Raw genomic sequence first — 22,231 nt, 5'->3', positions numbered from 1 at the left:
AAACGTATAGCTTCTGTGAAGTTTATAAAAACCTGCCCTTTCTTGGTTGACCAAGGGTCATTGCTGGGGTCATTGCTGTAGATGCCTAGAACACAGCTTTGGAATGAAACATGAGTTTGAATCCCAGACACGATACTCACATTCGTCAGCTACGAATAGTGCTGATGACACTGTGAAGGGTTTGTGTGAGAACGTGATTAGGTAGTGCGTGGTTTCATGCACACGGTGGACACTGAGAAATTCTGCTTTCTTTCCCTCCTCCACCAGCCTCAGACTTCAGCAGTGGTGGGGGTGAAACCTCACAGCTTGGCTGAATCCACTTGCTCTGACCTCTGGCCTCTCTTGACTTGATATCTTGGCTCTCCCTAGTGTTTAATAGGGTTTTTGCATTTGTCTCCAGGATCAGATTTCATTACTCATCTCCTCCCACTCTGTGCAGATGGATCTCATCTCTGGAGTCTTACAATCCTCTTCTCTACTTTTTTGCATGGGCAACTTCTACTTGGGCCTCACTTAAATATGACTCTCCCTTCCAGAGGAGGGTCCCTTCCCTGGCCCTGCCAAGACAAACATGGGTTTCACTGCTGCCTGTGTCCCTTGCACCAGCACTCGGCACCCTGTATGAACTCACTCATCGTTTGACTGTCTCATCTGTCTTCAGCCTCCTGAGGCAGAGGTAGGCTCTTCGTCAAAGCTCTGTGCCTGGGCTGTGGCTTGCAGTGATCCTTGAAGAATGTTTGCAGTTGAATAAATGCATTCTGTCTTGCTCCCATGCTGTGTGACCGCTCATCGTCTTGACATTGACCCAGCAGATGGTAAGCATCACCCTTGAATCTCTTAAAAACCACCTTCATGGGCTGAGTGTGTGGCTTAGCAGTAAGCCACCAGAGGGGACAGTTACATCCATGCTGGGTTTGAGTCCCAGCTCTGTTGCTGACTCCAGAGTCCTGCTGATGCTCACCCTGGTGACGGCACAGGTAGTTGAGTCCCTGGGAAAACCAGACTGAGTTCCCAGTTCCTGGCCTGAGCCTGGTCCACCTGGGGAGTGAGTGGTCTCTTGGTCTGCTGGTCTGCCTTTCAGATAAACAAAGGGAAGGAAAACAGTCATCCCTCCACCACCATAAAAAAAATACATAATAGGTAAGTGTTCCTCATAGCAGCAAAGAATTACTGAGGAAAGAGAAAACGTGAGACCTCTGTTTGACTGTGCTTGAAGATTGTGGGTGAGATGCCTTCAGTTTTGTAACTGCAGTGAAGAACAGTAAATGCGAACAAGCACCAGGCATCTGGCCCTGTGCCTGAATTACCACTCGGGATGCCCGCATCCTGTGTTTGCGTGCCTGGGGTGCGGTCGCAGCTCTGCTCAGAACCCAGTTGTCTACAGTGCAGACTCTGCGAGGCAGCAGGAGACGGCTCAGGTGACGGCAGCCACGTGCTTGACCACGGCTAAGTTCCTGGTTCCTGTCCTTGGTCTTAATCCAGCCTGAGCTGGATTTTGAGAGTAGCTCAATGAATGGGAAATTTCTCCATCTTTTTGTCTTTCTCTCCTTTGCAAATAAAAATAAGTAAATATTTAAAGTAAATTAAAAGGTGAATGAGAGCTCAGATACTCTAGGTAAATGGCATTTGACCAATGACAGGTAGCTGTGGGAAGAGGCAGAAATGCGTGAAGGAACATTGTGTACAACACAAGGGCAGGTACGTACCGTGCTGGGCCCAGTGGGCAGCCAAGGGCCTCCTTGGGAGCTCAACACGATCCCTTCACTTTGCTGTCCTCTCTGGTGAACACAGTGTGTATATGGAAGAGACGGAAGGGACAGGCGTTTCTCTCCGAGCCTCTCCCTCTGATCATAGGAGCCTGACTAACTTGGAAATGGCTTCAGAGATGATGGATGGTGTCGCAGCTCACAGACATATCCGTACTGCACTGCCTGCGTAGTCCATAAACCAAGGCCAGGAATGTGCACGTGCATTGCAGGTGCTGAGATCATGGTCCCCCTTATTCTGTGAGCTTTTCAGGGATGACGGAGGGAAATACTGGATGCCACAAGCACTCCTCAGTACCCCTAAAAAGAAGGTCACCCAGGGAGGCCACAGTGGCTCTGGCAACTCAGCTCTCCCCAGCATGCAGTATACACAATGTTAAAAAGGTATGTATTCTCACTTTATTTGAAAGGCAACAAGACAAAGATTGTTCACCTGCTAACTTTCCCCACAAATGCCTGCCAGAGCGTGGCTGGGCCAGGATGAAGCCAGGAGCTGGAAGTTCAGTGCAGGTCTCCCACTGACTGAGTGGCAGGGACCCAAGTACTTGAGCCATCGCAGCTGCCTCCCGAGGTGGGCATTAGCAGGAAGCTGGAATCTGGAGCCGAGCCAAGACCCAGGACTGTGGTACAGAATGAGGACATCACGAGTAGCGTTGTTAATCTCTGCACTAAATGCTCTCCCTGCAATACTAACACACACACACACACACAACTTTGGATGAACAAATAAAATATCTTGGAGTATAGTCTATGTTGGTGCTAAACAACTTTGTTTCAAACATGTAGGATTGCAAATGGAAGCCGCAGTGAATTAGTGAACTTGACAGCGGGTAACGGTGATCATTTTTACGATGTATTGACCCGCATATGGGTTATCTTAAGCTGAAGACAGCCCCAGTCTCTGAGGTGGTGGGACTCTCAGGACAAAGGGACGAGAAGAACGCTTGGCTGCCTGCCCCTGTGGTGGCTCACGCGTGGGAGAAGCCAGCAGGCAAATGCTCCCGGCTGCACACTCTGGCGCTGGGGTTCGTTCTGTGCGGTGGAAAGAGCTGTGTCATTTCATGGCAGCTCCGTATCAGACAGGAATTCTCAGGAAAGCATCCCACTTGATCTGTTTGAGGGGGCTGCTCCAGGAGCAACGTTAGCCACTTCTGTGTCTGGAGGCTCAGGGCTCATTCCCTGAGGGTATAAAAATGAACCCCAGTGGTAGTTAGGAGACAAGTCTGGCTGCTGCAACGAATGGTGGGATCATTGTGGCTTAAAATAAGAGGCAGTTGGTTTGTCTCTCCTGATAACGGTCTCAGCATGATCTTGGGGGAGCTGGATAGGTAGCTCCAGTGGGGGACCAGCTCCTGCCTTCCCGTTTCACGGATTCAACACAGTCTTTGTGTCCCGGTTGGGGTGTCTGCCCCCAGCTCATTCCAGCCAGGCAAAGGGAGAAAGAGAACTTGCGGGCACATCCTTTCTTTGTAAGGGCATGGGCCCAAAGTTGCTTATTCCGTTTCTGTTCACATCCCATTGGCTTGTGCTTGGTCACGTGGTGACATCAATCTTTAACTAAAGCTGGAAAATGGAGTTTTTACCAGGGATGTTGTGCACTGAGCTGGAACTCAGGGCAGATGCTGCAAACCAAGAAAGGGAGGATGCGTGTTCAGGGACCGCCAGCAAGAGCCTGACCCTTGAGGTTTCTGGGATCCGCTAAATTAACATGGACAGAGTGTTTGACATGAAGTCACATTTCCTTTGCTGGTACTTATCTTTTCTTCAAAAAAAAAAACTTTAATAAATTTTGAAAGTACAGCTTTTGGATTATAGCGGTCCCCCCCCCCCATAACCTCCCTGCCACCCGCAACCATCCCATCTCCCACTCCCTCTCCCATCCCATTCTTCATCAAGGTTCATTTTCAATTATCTTTATATACAGAAGATCAACCTGGTATATACTAAGTAAAGATTTCAACAGCCTGCACCCACAAAGACACACAAAATATAGAATACTGTTTGAGTAGTAGTTTTACCATTAATTCGCATAGTACAACATTAAGGGCAGAGGTCCTACATGGGGAGCAGGTGCACAGTGTCTCCCATTGTTGATTTAACGATTGACACTCTTATTTATGATGTCAGTAATCACCTGAGGCTCTTGTCATAGCTGCCAAGGCTATGGAAGCCTCTTGAGTTCACAAACTCCAACTTTATTTAGTCAAAGTGGAAGTTCTTTCCTCCCTTCAGAGAAAGTGCTGGTACTTAACTTTTAAAATATTTTATCCTAGGGGCCGGTGCTGTGGCATAGCGGGTGAAGCTGCCACCTGTAGTGCCAGTGTCCCATATGGATGCTGGTTAAAGCTCTGGCTGCCCCACTTCCAATCCAGCTCTCTGCCATGGCCTGGGAAAGCAGTAAAAGAGGGCCCAAATTCCTGGGCCTCTACACTCACATGGGAGACCTGGAAGAAGCTCCTGGCTTCAGATCTGCACCATTATGGCCATCTGGGGAGTGACCCAGCGGATCGAAGACCTCTCTCTCTCTCTCTGCTTCTGTTACTCTCTAACTCTGCTTTTCAAATAAATAAATCTTTAAATAATATTTTAACCTAAAATTCTTAAAAATTACTTGTATGAAAGGTGGGCAGACAGAACTCTTCCATCTGCCAGCTGGTTCTTCACATGCCTGGCACGGCGAGGTGGGAGCCTCGGTTCAGGTCTCGCGCATGTGTGCTGGGGATCCAAGCCCTTGAGTCATCACCTGCTGCCTGGCACGGTCTGCAGCCGCAGGAAGCTGGAAGGGACAGAGGAGCTGCGTTTCAGACCCGGGATGTGGACGTCCCAGCAGGGGCTTAACTCCTGTGCCAGTTGCTCACCCCGTAACATTTTTTTTAATGAGCAAAAACTGAAATTGGTCAATTGGATTTCATTCTTGAGACAAAAGGAAACGAGATGTTTGCCTCCCTCCACACACAGTCTCACAGGGAAGGTCGGATCAGGAAGAATGAGTGAGGATTGGAGGAGATCCACGACTTGCCCTGCTCAGCTCTCGGTCCCAGATGGAGGCTCTGTCCACAGTCCCAGTCTTGTCCAGCACCTCGCATTATCTTGATCTGGGTCCCCGGTGTGGCCTGCAGCTCTGTGTTCTGAGTGTGATGGGTATCGGCTGGGTCTTCATCGCAGCCCTCCCTCGACAGCCAGTTTGTTTCTCCACGTCCTGCCTCAGAGCTCCTGTTCTTGCTCCCCACTGGTGCAAACACACCCCGCGATCAAGGCTGCCCCAAGCAGCCTGCCACACAGTGCTGGCACAGGCCAGGCTGCTGTCGTTCAGAACCACCTGCCCTTTAGGCAAGAGATGATCAGGAGGTGAGAGGGCTGGACGGCGAGCCGGGAAGAGCTGTGTCTGGACCAGAAACCAAGGGCCTGAGAGCAGGACTGAGTAGTCGGGGATCACACCGCAGTGCTCCCTCAACCCTGGTGTGGGGGCGACCTGCCATGTTGCCCGGAGGGAACGCGGGCCAGGCAGGCAAGCAGCTGGGGAATCCTGCCTCAGTACCCTCCCAAATGATTGTCATGCTCTGCAGGCCATCCTGGAAGGGCAGACCCACACACAGAGGGGAAAGGTACCATCTGACAAAGTTACTTTCTAGCTAAGTACTGCATGGACAGTTAGGAAAATCTGCCTTGAAGACGTGGGAAGGAGGAAGATGTTCCGTATGTGTTTTCTGGGTTCTATGTCATAGACCAGTTGGAGCAGGACTCAAGACTGGGGGAAAGCTCACGTGGCCCTGTGACAAGCAGAGGCAGCAGGATTGTGAGTGCTGCCACGTGAGAGCCCAGGGGCCTTAGCGTTCATGCAAACGCAGTGTTTTCCAGTTACGAAAGCTACGGCTCTGGTTAAGCCGTATGGATAGAGAATGGCAGAGTGTAAACTGAATGAGCGTGCCGGGTGCTCCTGGTCCAGGGAACCTGGAAGTCAGAAGAAACGATGGCAGGGGGTTGTTGGGCTCCCTAACACATTCCTGAAAGTGTTTTCTCTCCAGGATGAGACCTGAGACGGTGAAGCGAGTTCTAAGGGCGTAAACAGCATCGTGCAGCTGCCGTGCCGTGATCACATTCCTGGGGCGTTTGCAGGCTGACCCGCGACTTCACACAAACATTTCTATCTGGCTGGACGTTCTGTGAGCGGCTTTAAAGGAAACGCTGCTCCAAGAATGCGGGAGAGACTGATGACCTAAATTGGCCAGAGCGAGGACAGCCCTCTGTTCAGTGAGCGGAAGTGAGAACAGGGTGGTTGCTGACAGGGCATCCCTTCCTGTGGAGTGAAACAAGGTGGGCTGCCTCTGCTGGGTGGGGTCCCGGTAGGAGCAGAGCGGCTCCGTGTGCCTTGGCTCACGCTGGGAGCAGCTCAGCTGTGTGCATGAGCAAGAGAGCCACAGCTGGGCCTTCCACCCAGGTGTGAAGTTAGTGGGATGTGGCCAGTAGTGGGGGCTCTGGCGACAGCAGGCCAAGCTTCTAGCAAACTGCAGATGGCTTGGGAGGAGCTGGTTCCACTGCCAGGTCTGTCACTAGCTGTGGCAGGGGCGTCACCTGGGCAAGTTATCAACCTCTCTGCTTGGCTCTGGTTTCCTCCTCTGTGAAATGGGAGAGTTGGACAAATTCCTTGCCAGCTCTAAAAGTCCATTTGGCAGAACTCACTACTCAAATGCTTGTGGAAGTGGTTCTCATCGCAAGGTGATTTTTTTTTTCCCCACAGAGGGGGACATTTGGCATTGCCACACTTGGTTGTCTCAGCTGAGCAGAACATGCTGCTGGCGTTTGGTGGGTACAGGCCAAGGATGTCCAAGAGTGACCCAGCCCCAGCTGTCCCCAGAGCAGAGCCGAAGGCCACTCCCGAAGGCACATCAAGAAGAGCCCACATTGGCCAGTGACAGGTTGCCAGAGCCTCTGGTTTATAAAGAGAGTCTGAAAATTTGGCTTTTAAGATAAAGTGCCTCCAATTTAAAATATACCAACACATCGATTTTTTAACTAAAAACACTCCAGGAGCCAAGTGAAACAGAGCTTCAGGACGAATGCTGTCTGCAGGCTGTCAGTTGGTGAAATCTAATTTAGCCAAAGACCGTCCAAGTAATTAGCAGAACTTAGCCGAAGGCGTGGATTCCTTCGTCTGCGGGTGATTATCTGAGCCAGAGCTGAACAGGTCTGGGTGTTTGCATGCTGCACTCTGACACACGTGTGTGTTGCGCTGGAAAAACCCTGAATGAAACACACAGAGGTGTTCCCGGTACCCTCTTGGTAGCCATAGTGTGGAACTCGCTCAGTTCCCTGAAGAACAGGGCTCCATTTGCAAGGCTCGTGTCCGTCTCCTGTCGGTCTGACTTGTCACAGAATCATGGGATCTTGGAGGTGGAGAGAACTCTCCTTCCAGCTCATTCACAGTCCTACCCAGCACGGTGATAGGACTTTGCCCATGAGCAGCAGACCTGGATAGAGGAGTCAGGTGTGTTGACTCCCAGATGCAGGCTGCCCAAACAGAGAGGAAGGAAGGCGATGTGGGTGGGGGAGGGTGCCAGATGGATCTGCCCAGCACAGCCTGTTCCAGATGTGGCCCACTGGCTCTTGGTCTTCCAGCTGTGCCTGAGTAGCACCGGCCGTGATGGGAGTGCTCTGGAGGCTGGGGGTGAGATGGAGTCTCCCAAGTGTAAGGTTGCTGTTGGTGTTAATTAGTCCCCGATGGATGACCGCAAGCACTTCTCTGTCCCACAGCAATACAAGTGCTCGGTTGGCCACGAGGAGGCCGGAGTCACGTGTGCGGCTGGCTCGGACCAGACTCTTTCCTCCCAGAAAACTCCGCAAGGGAGCAGTAACATCGGACAGGCAAGGTCATTACAATGCTGGGAGGAGCGAAAGTGAAAGTACTGCTCTTAGTTAATGTCAGCCACTGGCATTCAGAGATGAACCTCTGGGCCCGGCATTTGGCCTGACAGTTCTGAGACCCCCGGATTCCACTGTTAGTGTGCCTAGGTTCCTGCCCTGCCCCACGCCTGACTCCTGCTTCCTGCTTATGCAGCCCCTGGGAGGCAGCAGTGACAGCTTGAGTGGTTGGGTTCCTGCCACCTATGTGGGAGACCTGGATTGAATCCCAGGTTGCTAGATTCAGAATGGCCCAGCCCTGATGATTATAGACATTTGGGGTATGAACAAGCAGCCAGGAACACCCTGTTTGTCTCCCTCTCCTTCTCTCTGTCTCTGCTTTTCAACTAAAAAAATATAAATTAAAAAAAAAAAAAAAACAATCTTAAAGTCTCCATGGCTGACCGTGAAGTCATAGACACCCAAAACAGGGCATCCTCCCCACGAAAGGGTGTAAGCCCCTCGGTGCTTTGCTGCGGGGACTCTGCTGTTCCCTTCTCTGGGGCCTGGTGCAGGGTGTGCGTTTTTGTGCGTTTGTGCCTACCATTCTGTGTCAGTGCGGACTTGCTGGTCCGTCTCATGCCAGGGCCAGACGCAGGTGGAGCCAACTCCGCCCCGCGGCTGTGAGTTCCTCCGAGCACCGTGGTTACTGGCGAGAGGCCTGCGTTTTTGCATCAGCTTCAAGATTGAACTTCCTGAAATCTCATACTTGTTTAGTGAAAGAATGTCTCCCACGTCCACCGAGAGCATCGCTCCCAGCTGGGCTGCCCGTGCCGCCCGCGGCTGAGCAGAACATGCTGACGTTGCGGCTGCTGCCAGGGACTCGGCCTCGCCGGCAGGTTTCACATTTTTCAGTGTAATGATGGAGTTTTTGGTTACTTGCAGGATGTGATTATAAATACTTATTTGCAACAGAATCAGCCTGATGTGCTGACTTTTCCATTAATAGCACACTGCACGTTTTGGAACGCATGGACCACCCTTTCCTTAAAGTTTAGCTGAAACCTTAGCTCTATCGTAGGCTTCCAGCCAACGTCTTTCTCCTCTAACCCTGCTTCGTTCTCACAGCTGCACCAGCCGCTGGGGCCTGGAGAGCCTCTATTATTATTTTTTTAGTTTATTTATTTGAGAGGCAAAGGCAGACAGAGCTCCTCCCAGCTGCGGTCTGGTCCCCAGTTGTGTGTGACATCTGGGGTTGGGCCGGGACCTTAAACAGGTCTCCTCTATGAGTGGTAGGGACATGACCACATGAGCCAGCATCACTGCCTCCCAGGGGCTGGGTAAGCAGGAAGCAGGAGTTATGAGCTGCAGCCAGGAATCGAACCCAGGCGCTGCGGTATGGGATGTCGGTATCTGAAGTGGTGTCTTAACTGCTAGGGCCAAACCCCAGCACCTGCCCCAGTCTCTCTCTACACTTTTCTGTGTGATTTTCTGTGTGATTGCAGCTCCCTGAAGGAAGGGAAGACCCACCCAGCTTCCCTCCTTCTGCTTGATACAAATTACCAAACTTGCAAAACCACAAATCTTTCTTGTGTTATTTCCATTCCTGTTGTGTAGTCTAGCGTCCTACACATGAGGTTACCTCAAAACGTTGGTAGAAAATGAAGTGAAAACATAGGAGCTGCGGCATAGTGGGTAAAGTCGCCACCTGCAGTGCCAGCATCCCCTATGGGCCCCAGGTCCAGTCCCTTGTGGTCCATTTCAATCTAGCTCCCTGCTAATACGCCTGGGAAAGCAGCAGAAGATGGCCTAAGTGGGGGACCTGGAAGAAGCTCCTGGCACCTGGCTTCAGGTCGGCCCAGCTCCAGCCATTGCTGCCATTTGGGGGAGTGAACCAGCAGACGGAATCTCTCTTTCTGTGTGCCTCTGCCTCTCTCTAACTCTGCCTTTCAAATTACATAAATAAATCTTTACCAAAAAAAGTGTGTATTTAGAAGCAGGTGGTTTTTCTTAATACATGCAGTTTTTGCATCGTCTGTATTTTCCACGAACTTTTTGAAGTACCCTTGGAGTTACTAGATTTACAGTGTCTGTTCATAACTGTTGGAATCTATGAGGACCAAGGGCCTGACAATTAGAACCTCATTTCTCTAATAGATGAACGTTTTGAAAAATCAGACCCAGGAGTAGTAGAGATAAAGGCTGAGCTATGGAAAACCAAGTCAGAAGACACATCTCAGGATGGGAGACAAGTGGCGTCCTAGCGCTGAGCCCACTGGCCGTGTGCTAGAAATAGCTGCCTTCCCTGGGAGGCTGGGGGAGAGCTGGGGAGAATGTGCTGTCCCCATGATGCTCGCTCCCGCAGGGGACAGTTAGTCACCACAGTCGTCGTCATCTCACATCGGCCACTCGGGCTACGTGGCTGCCTTGACACAGCTTGGGCAAAGGGGCATTGAAACGCCAGGACGTGTGGGCTCCTGCATGTGGGAGATCACCCGAGGAGTGAGAAGGAGCTGTGCCTGCTTTACTGGGTTTCTTTTCAAGTATCTGTTTTCATTTTATAGTAATTTTAAATTGATTTTATTTATTTGAAAAACAGGGAAAGAGGGAGAGGGAGGGAAAGATAGATTGCCTTTCTGATGGGTCGCTCCTCAAATGCCCACATGAGCCAGGTGTCTGGGCCAAGCCACAGCCTGGAGCTGGGCTGGGATGGAGAGCAGAGCTGGGACGTGGATCCTAGCACTGCTGTGGATGTGACCAAACAGTGTCTGAACCTCTGTGCCAAGTGTCCGTTCCCGACAATTATTTTTAAATGTTGGTAACATCCAAGTTATTATTTTTTAAAATGTTTATTTACTTATTTGAAAGGCAGAGTTACAGAGAGGCAGATGCAGAGAGAGAGAGAGAGAGATGGAGAGGTTTTCTATCCGCTGGTTCACTCCCCAAATGGCTGGAGCTGTGCCCATTTGAAGCCAGGCGCTTCTTCCTGGTCTCCCATGTGGGTGCAGGGGCCCAGGACTTGGGCCATCTTCTACTGCTTTCCCAGGCCACAGCAGAGAGCTGGATCATCCAATTATTTAAAAAATAAAAAAAAAATATCTTTACCCGGGAGAAGAGTGGCAAAGCAGGCAGAAATAAAATTTAAAAAGAAATCCCTATCAAATTTTGAGCACATCTCTTTCAAACTTTGCCCAACTCCTAAGAATTTTCCAATAATACCCATCCTTCTTGAAACACTGAAATTAAAACTGATTGGCTTTATAGCACCCTACATGGCTCATAGTAGTAAGGATTGATACTCTAAACTTCCATCTATTAACAAGCCTAAGTCATTTCTCCACCTAGAGCCATGTAAGTAGGACCCACCTACGATTGAGATGGGAGGCCTGGTGCTGGAGGAGTGGCTTAGGTAGGAGGTCTGTCCACCCACAGAGACGGGCTGGAAGGACAGCTGTGCCTGAGAGATTAATTAGGGCAATTCACAGAATAACTGCAAAGCAGCTCCAAGGGCTTTTGGAGGCTATGGGAGCAGCATTGTAAAGTTTATAGCTGAGGACTTTCTTATTCTTAGCAGTTCCAAGAATAAGCTTTTTTTTTATTATTTTTATTTTTTTTGACAGGCAGAGTGGACAGTGAGAGAGACAGAGAGAAAGGTCTTCCTTTGCCGTTGGTTCACCCTCCAATGGCCGCTGCGGCCGGCGCACCGCGCTGATCCAATGGCAGGAGCCAGGAGCCAGGTGCTTTTCCTGGTCTCCCATGGGGTGCAGGGCCCAAGCACCTGGGCCATCCTCCACTGCACTCCCTGGCCACAGCAGAGAGCTGGCCTGGAAGAGGGGCAACTGGGACAGAATCTGGCGCCCCGACCGGGACTAGAACCCGGTGTGCCGGCGCCGCTAGGCGGAGGATTAGCCTAGTGAGCTGCGGCGCCGGCCCAAGAATAAGCTTTGATTTTGGAAAATGTATGTTGGGAGGATGAGCCCTGGGGTGATAACCCCTGTGGATAAACAGTGGAATTTCCCCATAGTAGGTGTTGATCACAGAGGGTGGGGAAATAAGGGAGGGCCTTGTGTCTTGGGGAGACAGAACTGGGGCAAGAAATAAGGGGAGTCGGGGTCCCACTGTTGGGATTCGTTTTTCTTTTGACTATGGAAATATTAAATGGATGGACAAAATCTTTTTCTACGATCTATCATAATTCTCTTTGGTTTCTCCTAAGGCTTAAGAATAGCAGGCTAGGTGTTTATAACTTTGTGAGAAGCCAGCATAGAGAGTGATGCCATAAAGATTGTTAAGGCTTGAAGAGGGTTCAGCCATGCAAACTCATGCAGATACTTAAGCCCAAGTGTTACGCTAATCATTGATGGATTAAAGGTGGAGGCATGGTGATCTTATTATGGTGCTAAAAGGAGTAGCAGGTGTTTAGCTGATTGGGGTGTGCCCCCCGAAGGCTGTTCTCGAGAGACGGTTGCTTTTATAAAGCCAAGCCACGCTGTAGCCCTCCCTGTTCAATGTGAGGTTTTACTTGTGGTCCTGCTCTGCTGCTGCTGGCCTCTGTCACATGCTGGACCCGTGGAGTCACTGCATTTTGGACTATGAATCTCCAACTATAAGTCAGAATAACTTCTTCCTTGTTCAATTGCTTCTCTTGGATGTTTTAGTTGAACTAACAGAAAGTGGATTAGTGCAAGGAAAGCAAGGCCTACCCAGGTTCACTTCCCATCTCCCTGATCTGGTTCTACAGAAAGCCTTTGAAGAGGCGGTAGGCAAGGAAGAGAGGAGGACTCTGAGATGAAGGGCCATCAGTGGTGACTCAGAAGCAAATAGGAGCTGGATCACCTCTCTTAGCTAAATATACCATAGGGAGATGACTCTTACTGCGCAGAGAAATCTGACCCTTGGGTTATTTATGGGAATGGCAGTGCTGCTGTAATAATAGCACAACTATCTATTTTCTTTGCACATCATAGCAAGAACTATCATTCCATTACTTTTGCGTGTTTTTATGAATAATTGCTAAGCGTTGGCCTGGTAGGGGGTGCTCAGTGAATCTTTAATCAAAGCATACTGAAGAACTTCTTCCTTTTTCCAATTTCTGTTTCTATGAATAATCTACCGGGTTGAGCAATAATGCAGATGACACATGGAAATCAGAATTACGACTTTTATGTAGACCGCATTGTTGTTTTGCCTGTGAATTGGCTCCAAATGGCTTGGAAAGAACAGGGGTTTGTAAGGCTTCCAACCAGAAAGAGCTACCTGAAAGCAATTACACCTGATACGGGGTAGAGCTCCTTGTGCTGTTAAGCTAAGCTCAATCAGTTAGTGTTCGTTCCTCAGGAACACTCCCACTCGAGACCCTCGTGCTGGAAAGGTGGCGTTAGAAAACACAAAACCCAGCTGATTAGAAGAAAAGCAGAACACCATGAAAGTCATTGTCATTAACATACAGCAGTTTGTAATTACTCTGCAGGAAAACAACAAGCTAAGAAAAGCAGAAAGAACTAATGTGGTTACCCAAGGCCTGGCCCTGCTGCTTCAGATACGAAATCCTCGGATGGGTAGAGCATGATTTGGACGGAAGGCTTAAAACAAAAGAGAATGCACTGTCATTAGGTAGAAAAACAGTGGATTTGGAGTCACTAGAAAATGGTTGGTTCTGCCATTGACTAAGTGGTTGACCTTTGGCAATTCATGGAACCTCTCTGTGAGTCAAATTTTTAAACTGCAAAACAGGATATTATTACTTAACCTTGGGTGAAAAGAATGTGCGCAAAGGTCATTTTCTGTTCCCAGACTCTCTTCTCCGGCCTCAGCTTTCCCTCTCCCATGATGGGCAGCTCCCTGCCTAACCTCGCCAGCAGGAACCTGCCTCGTTGTCCCTCCCAGACTCTCCCCGACCTAAATGCGTATCCTATTGCCTTTGCAGTGTAATGTCAAGTTTTTTTAATATTTATTTTTTATTTATTTGAAAGACAGTGTTGAGGTGTCACCTCTCAGAGCCTTCTCCTCTGCCTTCTGACCAGGAAGGGGAACGGGGAGAAAAATCATTTATTTTCATTCCTTAGCCGGGGGTACTTCACTGCATAACGGCTCTGCCCAGTTTAGGGGACCCAGCTTTGTCGTCAGAGGAGTTGGAAGATTCCTGATTAAGAGCTGTTTGCTGGACACCAAGAACCATGCCTGCCGCTTCTGTGTTGCCTTGGGGTTCCAGTCTGGTTTCTGGGTTTCTGTCCTGCTTTTGTGTTGAAGGCTTCAGTGGCTCCTTGGCTGTGGACGTTGAGTTCCTCTATTTACTCTTTGTCTCATCCTTCTAAACCTGCCCAGGATCCCTTGGTTCTCTGGATTGCTTCCGCTTTGCCCACACGCACTCCAGACCAAATCCTTGCTGGAGTCTCAGCTGCTCTATTAGGACTGACTTTTTTTTATAGATTTATTTACTCATTCATTCATTTATTTTACAGGCAGGGGGAGTGGAGGAGGATCTTCGATCCACTGGTTCATTCCACAAATGGCTGTTAGGGCTGGGCCAGGCTGAAGCAAGGATCCTGGAGCCTCTTTCAGGTCTCCACGTGGGTGCAGGGGCTCAAGCACTTGGGCCATCCTCTGCTGCTTTCCCAGGCAAATTAGCAGGGAGCTGGATTGGAAGTGAAGCAGCCAGGAATCCAAACTGAACCCCATGGGATGCGGGCGCTGCAGGTAGAGGCTTAACCTGATACACCACAGGGCCAGCCCTAAAGTTCCTTTGTAATAGGATAATAAGCATATGTATTATATTTATGGAGTATAATATAATTTGATCTATGCCTGCAGGAATGAATCAAGCTAACAAATCGATCCAGTTGAGTGAAGTTTCCCTTCTCTTCACATCCTTGCCAGCACTTGCTGCATTTTAGTAGTTTAACCAGGGTAACCGGAGAGCTCTCTGTTCTGAGCCACATGTCCTGGTAAAAAGTCATGTTGAGCATCTTTTCCCATAACTGTAGCCCATTGGGTCTATGTGGGGTTTTTGTTTCATTTTCGTTTTTTATTGCTGTTTAAGTTGCTAATATTCTGGGTATTGATACCTTGTCACGTGGACAGTTTGCAGATGTTCCCAATTCTGCTGTCTCTTCACTCGATTGTTTGCTTTGCTGTGAAGTTTGTAGTTGGCTATAATTCCATGTATCTATTCTTGCTTTTGTTGCTGTGCCTGTGGATTCTTAACAAAAATAGGCTTATCTGACATCCTGGTGAAACACTTCCCTCTTTTTTTTTTTCTTCTAGTAGTTTCATACATAGTTCTGGTTTTAAATTTAAGTAGTTAATCAATTGCTTTGTACAAGATCAGAGATACAGGTGTAGGCCGGAGGTTCTGCGTGCTGATAACCAGTTGTTCCAGCTCTGTTTATTGTGCTTTCCATAGCATATGTTCTTATGTTCTTAGCCCATTTGCTGAAGATCTGTTGCCTCTGGAAGTGAGTGCATTGGCCTCTGTGTCGGTTTTTAGTGCTGTGCTGTTGTAATGAGCACAGCCATGGAGGATATTGTGGAGTTGGCTTGTTAATGCCTCCTCCTCTTCTTTCTGTGCTGCAGATTGCTTTGTGCCTATAAATGGTGGGATTGTTTTCTAGTTGTGTGAAGAGTGTTGTCAGTATTTGGATGGACTTTGCAATGGTTCATGTAGGAACTTTTTTAAAAAAGATGTATTTGAGAAGCAGAATTAGAAAATAGCAAGGTCTTCATCTGTTGGTTCACTCCACAGATGGCTTCAATGGCTGGAGCTGGGTCCATCTGAAGCCAGGACCCAGGAGCTTTTTCCAGGTTTCTCACGTGGGTGCAGGGACCCAAACATTTGGGCCATCTTTTTCTGCTTTCCCAAGCCATTAGCAGAGAGCTGGGTTAGGAGTAGAGCAGTTGGGATTCGATTGGTGTCCATACAGGATGCTGGCACCGCAGGTGGAGGCTTTACCTATTATGCCACAGTGGGCTGCAGGATCTGGCACCAACACTTCTAGTGTTGGCTTGGATACAATATCCATTACTTAGGCACACAGCCCTGCCTTAGCACAGAGAAATAGAATTGTTGCTTTAAATGATTTCCAAAGAAACTCAAAATGCAAGAAGAGCTTCTTTTAAGATGGAGAAATAAAATAAAACTACTTAACCATAAATATAACAGGCAGCCTTTAGATCCTGGCTATCAGTGGGAATCTCCAGTTGAAATACAGTTTTTTAAACAAATTGAAACTAACTTTTCAAATTGGTGTGGATTTGAAGCTGCTTTTAAATGCCACATATCTAAGATTTTTGAGCAATCTGATTTTTCTGTCAATAACTTCAAAATAAATTCCAAATAATATTAGAACTTGTAGGATGACAGATCCAATAGAAAGCTGAGAAGAATGTATCGCTGTGATGAGAATTTTAATTTTGTAAATGAATACAGAGTAATCATTGGGATTTTGATTAAAAGCAATTTTTATGTTGGCTGTAAATAGTTTTTTTCTCACAGAATGTTTAGAAACATAATGTAATGAAATAACATTTCAACTCATGCTAGGTCAAAACTTAACATTGTGCCAGTATAGTTTCTGGTCACCTCAAAATACCCATAAAATGTTACCAGAATTCAGTTGATTTTCTGATATGTTTTAAAAAAATTTTATTTGAAAGGCAGGGTTGCAGAGATAGAGAGAGGTCTTCCATCTGCTGGTTCACTCTTCAGATGGCCGCAATAGCCGGAGCTGTGGCAATCCAAAATCAGGAGTCTGGAGCTTCTTCCAGGTCCCCCATGCAGGTGCAGGGGCCCATGGACTTGGGCCATCTTCCACTGCTTTCCCAGGCCACAGAGAGTTGGATCGGAGGTGGAGCAGCTGGGACTTGAACCGGCATGCATATGGGATGCTGGCACTGCAGGTGGTGGCTTTAACTGGTATGCCACATCACCGGCCCCCTCTCTGACAGTTTTTGAACATGGCTTTTCTTTTGAACTTTGTTGACACTGGGTGCCAGGTGGATTTAAAAAAATGACCAGTGCCAAAGCTGACAAAGAATATAGAACTAAATTGCAAACATAACGTATCATGTCTAGTTTTCTCTTTAGTCCTAGACGTGTGATTATGTTTAGTGGTCCAGCCACTGGAATTGGCTAGAGATCCCTGAGCACGTAGAAAAAATAGTGTGAATGTGGAAGAATTAAAAGCCAAGCTTACATATATAACCTGTGTATAAAATACCTCGAGCGTTACGGTCGGTCTTGTTGGGATGTGGCTTAGGATCGTCTGAAACCCTGTGAGCGACGGGAAGGCTCGGGTGCAGCACCGTGCGGGTGTGCCGGGCTAGGTGATGTCTGCCGCTCCCCTCCAGACCTAGGATTTGATGTGGAGACAGAACGTGCAATTTTGCAATCTGCTGAGCCAGAAAAGGATTTAATACTACATTCAGAACTGTACTCAAATTGTCAGAAAATGTTCAATAAAATAACATAGCAAATCACACTCAGTTAAGCTGGCTGGCAGGAGTCGCATGACAGCATGGGGAAGGAAAGCATGTGGGACAGAGTGCTATTTACATGTTTGCAGGCCTTGCGCCCTGGGTGGCTGGCTATTCACAAGGCAGCAGTTTCCACCCTGCCCCTCGGCTTCAGGTTTGATACAAGGCCAAGTCCTCGATCTGACTGCATTTGAGTGTGGTCTAGTGCAGATTAGTGTTTGTCACCACTCTTCACAGCAGACAGGAATCCAGCTGGCGGGGGAGGAGGAGGAGGAGGAGGAAGAGATTAAGGGACTACGTCTGTGGAAGGGAAAAATACCTGAGCAAAAGCTGCCTGGGTTCATCCCCACAAGGAAGTGTGATGGGTGCCAGGTACTGGGCGTTGAGCACGTCATAGATGACTCCTGAAGGAAAGAGCATCTTAGAATTCTCCAACCATGAACTTGCACTGGGGAGACCAGGGCCAGGCAGTCCAGGGCTACTGTGCGCCTCTCTGAAACGGGATTTACCCGAGTCTAAGCTTGTTGCTCATGGGACATCTGGCTGGAAGATGACAGATGGTAAAATGCTCTTCAGATATAGACATGATATAACAGAAGACCAAACTATGAGAACACCTCAGTCCATATGACAAATGAATAGGATTTTTTAAAGTCAGTCATTCCATAGATATTAAAAACATGAACAAAAATGAAGTCCATTTCCAAGTAAAGCTGTTATAAGCAACAGCTCTTGCTTTGTGAATACATAACATAATGCTAAACTATGGGGCACAGTATTTTAGTTTCTTCACATGTATAGACATTCAAAAGACCCTATGAAGTGAATCATATTTCCCTCTCACTGAGGCACTGTAACTTAAACCCAGATGTTCAGCAGAGAGCAAAGGGAAGAATGCCTAGGTTGTACAGGGAAGTAATATTCATTCATGTATTGTGAAGTTACTTAGTAGGTGATGTGGTGTCTGATGTTGGTATCACCACATAGGTTTATTGCAATTTGAATGAATAGGTAAGGTTGTAGGAAAGGAGCTTTTGGTTAACTGAAGAACAGCTGGAACAGAGTGAAATGACTTTATTCAGCCCTGAATCTTTGCTTCATTGACACTATAAGGTGATGATGCTCAGAGCACTGTGGGGTGATTGACTGGGACTGATGAATTCCTTTGGTAGCTGGTCAGGGTCTGGAAGAAGGCTGGTTTCCTGGAAGATTCTTTGTAGTCACATTCTGTTAGCTAATATTGGAGTGGTGAATTGCTTGACTTTATATTCCCGGTGGGCCAGGTTAAGTTGCTCTCTTGAAGTTCTCTTGATTGGCTTGAGCTGCAGAAAATAAATCTTTCCTCACCAGACAAATGAGCGCAATTAAGTGGAATTTGGTTGTGAAGGGAAACGATTTTTCCCACAGCTGAGACACGACACCGAGGGAGGACTGAGCGTGGACTTGGGCGAGAGGGCACTCAGCATGTGATCTGGATGCCGCGACGCTGGGCCAGGGCCCATGGTGAGAAATCCCATCAGCGTCCTTGGGTGGGGTTCCTCCGCTGCTCCGATCGTGGATGGGATGGGTGGCCAGGTGAGCAGAAATCGGTGAATGTAGTTGGCACAAACCAAGGTGTGCCTTTCTGAAAAGCGCGAGACACAGCCTGCGGATGATGGTGTGGAAGCCCCGCTCTGTGCGTGACCAGCACAGGTCACTGGGGGTCACTTGACCTCTCTTGGCCTTCGTATCCTTTTCTTTAAAAGGAGATGATGGCTTCACAGAACCATGTACACCATTGTCCACTAGCGCACCTTTTAACACAGTAAGTGACACGTTTTACAAGCTCAGTAACATTTCTGTCAAAAATCATGGAAAGGAGCTTTTTGTTGACTGGACATAGGGATGAAGTTAAGTATTTTTGAATGCTCAAAATGAATTAGACCTTCTCTTTCATTCACCCAAAATCCACCTTACATGCTTTACCCTTATATGGGGTTTCTCAATTTCCGCTTGTGTCTTAAAATTGAAGTCACATTGATGGAACAGGCCTCACTGAAAAGCGAACCAAGGCCGCTGGATGGTGTTTCTCCAAAGAGTCAAGCACAAGGGGAGTGTACTACCCCCAAGAGCCACATGCACTCAGAGTGTGCCTCCTGCCAAGAAGCACACACCTGAGAAGTGGGCCTGCCTCGAAGAGTCATGGACACAGGCTGCAAGTGCACCTCTTTCCTAGATAACTCTGGACAAGTGCCTACCTCCAAGGGTCACATAGATCAAAACTGTGTGTAGCAGTAAGAGTCTTGGACTGGTTTTTTACCCTTGATAAAATAATTTATTTATTTTTTTTGACAAGCAGAGTTAGACAGTAAGAGAGACAGAGAGAAAGGTCTTCCTTTTCTGTTGGTTCACCCCCTAAGTGGCTGCCACAGCTGGTGTGTTGTGGCCAGTGCACTGCGCTGATCCGAAGCCAGGAGCCAGGTGCTTCTCCTGGTCTCCCATGCGGGTGCAGGGCCCAAGCACCTGGGCCATCCTCCACTGCACTCCCTGGCCACAGCAGAGAGCTGGCCTCGAAGAGGAGCAACCGGGACTAGAACCTGGGGTGCCGGTGCCACAGGCGGAAGATTAGCCTAGTGAGCCATGGCACCGGCCAATAAAATAATTTATTAATAGCACTGTCTCAGCGTTGTGCTGCTGAGTTACCATTATGCGATGTGTTCCATGTGTATTTGTATTCACTGTATAAGCTTGAAGAATGGAAGAAAACAAATTTGACTCTGTTAGAGTAGGAAATAAACCACTTCTCTCCCGCTAAGGGGGGATCTAGGTTCGCACTCACCAGGATAACAATAGCTAATCATAAGAGGCTACCTAATAATAAATTAGTTTAAAAATCTCACTGTCCTCATTCAGTAACCACATGTTGAGTGTTTGAGAGCCACATGTAGCCAGGGGCTGCTGAAGTGGGTCAAAAACATCTGTCAACCAACCTTGCTAAGTGGTTGATAGTAAATAAAACAAACTTTAATTTCTGTCTGATTGGATGTACTAAGACAAGACCTCATCCCTGTATTCCCACTCCTTGGTTGGACTTGAATTATTTCATGGGATTCCAATTGCTGCCATGTTGTAGTCCTACGTTCTGTGGGAGTTTATCGGGCACATCCATGTTACCAAGAAGCATGGCATGGCCACCTGACAGTTGAGCCTGTACAAGCTAGAAGATGTAAGGGATACCTGGCACATGGCAACTCTCAAGGACTTCCGGTCCTCGTTGACTTGATGTTTCGAATGCTTTTCAGAACAGCAAGCAGAGGACTGGAGCTGCTGCCTAGCCCCGCTGGTTCAGGCAGTGAAACAGCCCGCTCCTCCTTCATCTGTTGGGGCTCTCGTAGTCTGAGGATGCTTCTCATCTCATAGTTCTCCCTGCCGTGGTCTGCTGGTGCCACAAGGCAGGAGGAGAGAAGGAATAAATTGTGCGTTGGCAGGAAGCGGAGAAAGTGTTGCTCCTGTGCAGCCTACAGAGCCGTCCCTTCGTTACCCTGAAGCTGCTGATAGGTGAGGGACGAGGGAGGACGGGCCAGTGGACACAAGTGCCTGCCACTGTCACCATCAGAAAAGAAACAAATGAAACTCGCCCAGACCTGAACGACACTGTGGGTATTCCTAGAGATCGTGGGTATTGATAATGCTGAATACCTTGTCATAGGAAATTCAGCTTTTTCATTTTTTATTTTAATTTATAAAAGATTGAATATGGTTTGTAGTCAGTAAGAACATGATATTCCTTCTTTCCTCCCTCCCACTCCCCCTACTTCCTTCTACCCTTTTTTCTTTTAATAATTTATTTGAGAGGTGGAGTTACAGAGAGGGAGAGAAAGAAAAGTCTTCCATCTGCTGGTTCACTCCCCAAATGCCTGCAATCAGCAGAGCTGGGCGGATTACAAGCCAGGAGCTTACTTCAGGTCCTCTGAGGCATAGCAGAGAGCTGAATCAGAAGCGGAGCAGCCAGGACATGAACCAGCACCCATATGGGATGCAGGCACTGGAAGTGGAAACTTAGCCCCCCATGCCACAGCACTGGCCCCAATAATATTTTATACTTGCCAGCTTCCCATGTGGGTGCTGGTTCAAGTCTCGGCTGCTCCACTTCTGATCCAGCTCTCTGCTACGGCCTGGGAAAGCAGTAGGAGATGGCCCAACTCCTTGGGCCGCAGCACCCACTTGGGAGACCTGGAAGAGGCTCCTGGTTCCTGGCCTTGGTTCGGCACAGCTCCAGCCATTGTGCCAGTTAGGGAGTGAACTGGCAGAGGGAAGATCTCTCTCTGTCCCTGTCTCTTTGTCTGCCTCTCCTTCCTCTGTGTAACTCTGACTTTCAAATAAATCCTTAAAAAATTTAAATTACAGTATAAAGGCTTAATACTTAAACAAGTAAGACATTTAACAAGTAAAAAGTTAAACTCCCTAGTTTAGTAGGAGTATAGACAATGGCTGTAAACAATAATTGAAAGGGAAAGTGATCATTTTACCCATTTCACCTACGTACAGTTTTTTGTCAATCATAATTTCTTTCAATTAAATAGAACCAATTACAATGTAACATCTATTTCTTGTATTATAAGATAACAAGTAAGTCTAAGTAGACTACAAACTATTTCCTCAACAGTGTATGCACAGATTATGTGATTGTAATGTAAATAATTATACATTAGATATTTTGTACTCTATTACCCCAAATGAAGAAAAACATATGGTATTTGTCATTTTGGGACTGCCTTATTTCAGGCAGTATAATGGTTTCCAGTTCTATCCATTTTGTTGCAAATGACAGGATTTCATTTTTTTTTATGGCCAAGTAATATTCCATAGTGTGTACATACCATTGTTCTCATCCAGTCATTAGTTGATGGACATTTGTGTTGATCACATATCTTAGCTACTGTGAATTGAGCTGCAGTAAACATGGGGGTATGGATCACTCTTTGATCTACTGATTTCATCTTGGTTGGGTGAATCCCCAGCAGTGGGATGGCAGGGTCCTACAGTAGATCTATTTTCAACTGTCTGAGCAATCTCCACACTGTGTTACTCTGTGGCTTGTACTGCTTTGCATTCCCACCACCCCACATCCTTCCGTAGCAAAATGGCAAGGAGAGAGACTGATTTACAGAATAAGC

The 22,231-nt window shown here is 47.8% G+C and overlaps 1 long non-coding RNA gene across 3 annotated transcripts in view; it reads left to right on the top strand.

The window, feature by feature from the left end:
• The first annotated feature begins 399 nt into the window (after positions 1 to 399).
• Positions 400 to 22,231, top strand: part of LOC138843894 (uncharacterized) — a 102,672-nt gene continuing 80,840 nt past the window's right edge. Inside the window, exons 1-2 of one of the 3 annotated variants that reach the window (XR_016213656.1) lie at positions 412 to 815; positions 4,040 to 4,363. This is a non-coding gene — a long non-coding RNA (uncharacterized LOC138843894). Of the gene's footprint in view, positions 816 to 4,039; positions 4,364 to 22,231 lie in introns of those variants that run through there. The other 2 variants (XR_011379045.2, XR_011379046.2) reach the window with 2 other exon arrangements.

This window comes from Oryctolagus cuniculus, chromosome 9 (genome assembly GCF_051225735.1).
Source record: "Oryctolagus cuniculus isolate XC-2025 breed Fujian yellow rabbit chromosome 9, ASM5122573v1, whole genome shotgun sequence".
Lineage (NCBI taxonomy): Eukaryota > Metazoa > Chordata > Mammalia > Lagomorpha > Leporidae > Oryctolagus > Oryctolagus cuniculus.
Note: the sequence above shows the minus strand (reverse complement) of the source record. Positions and strands in the feature narration are given on the sequence as shown.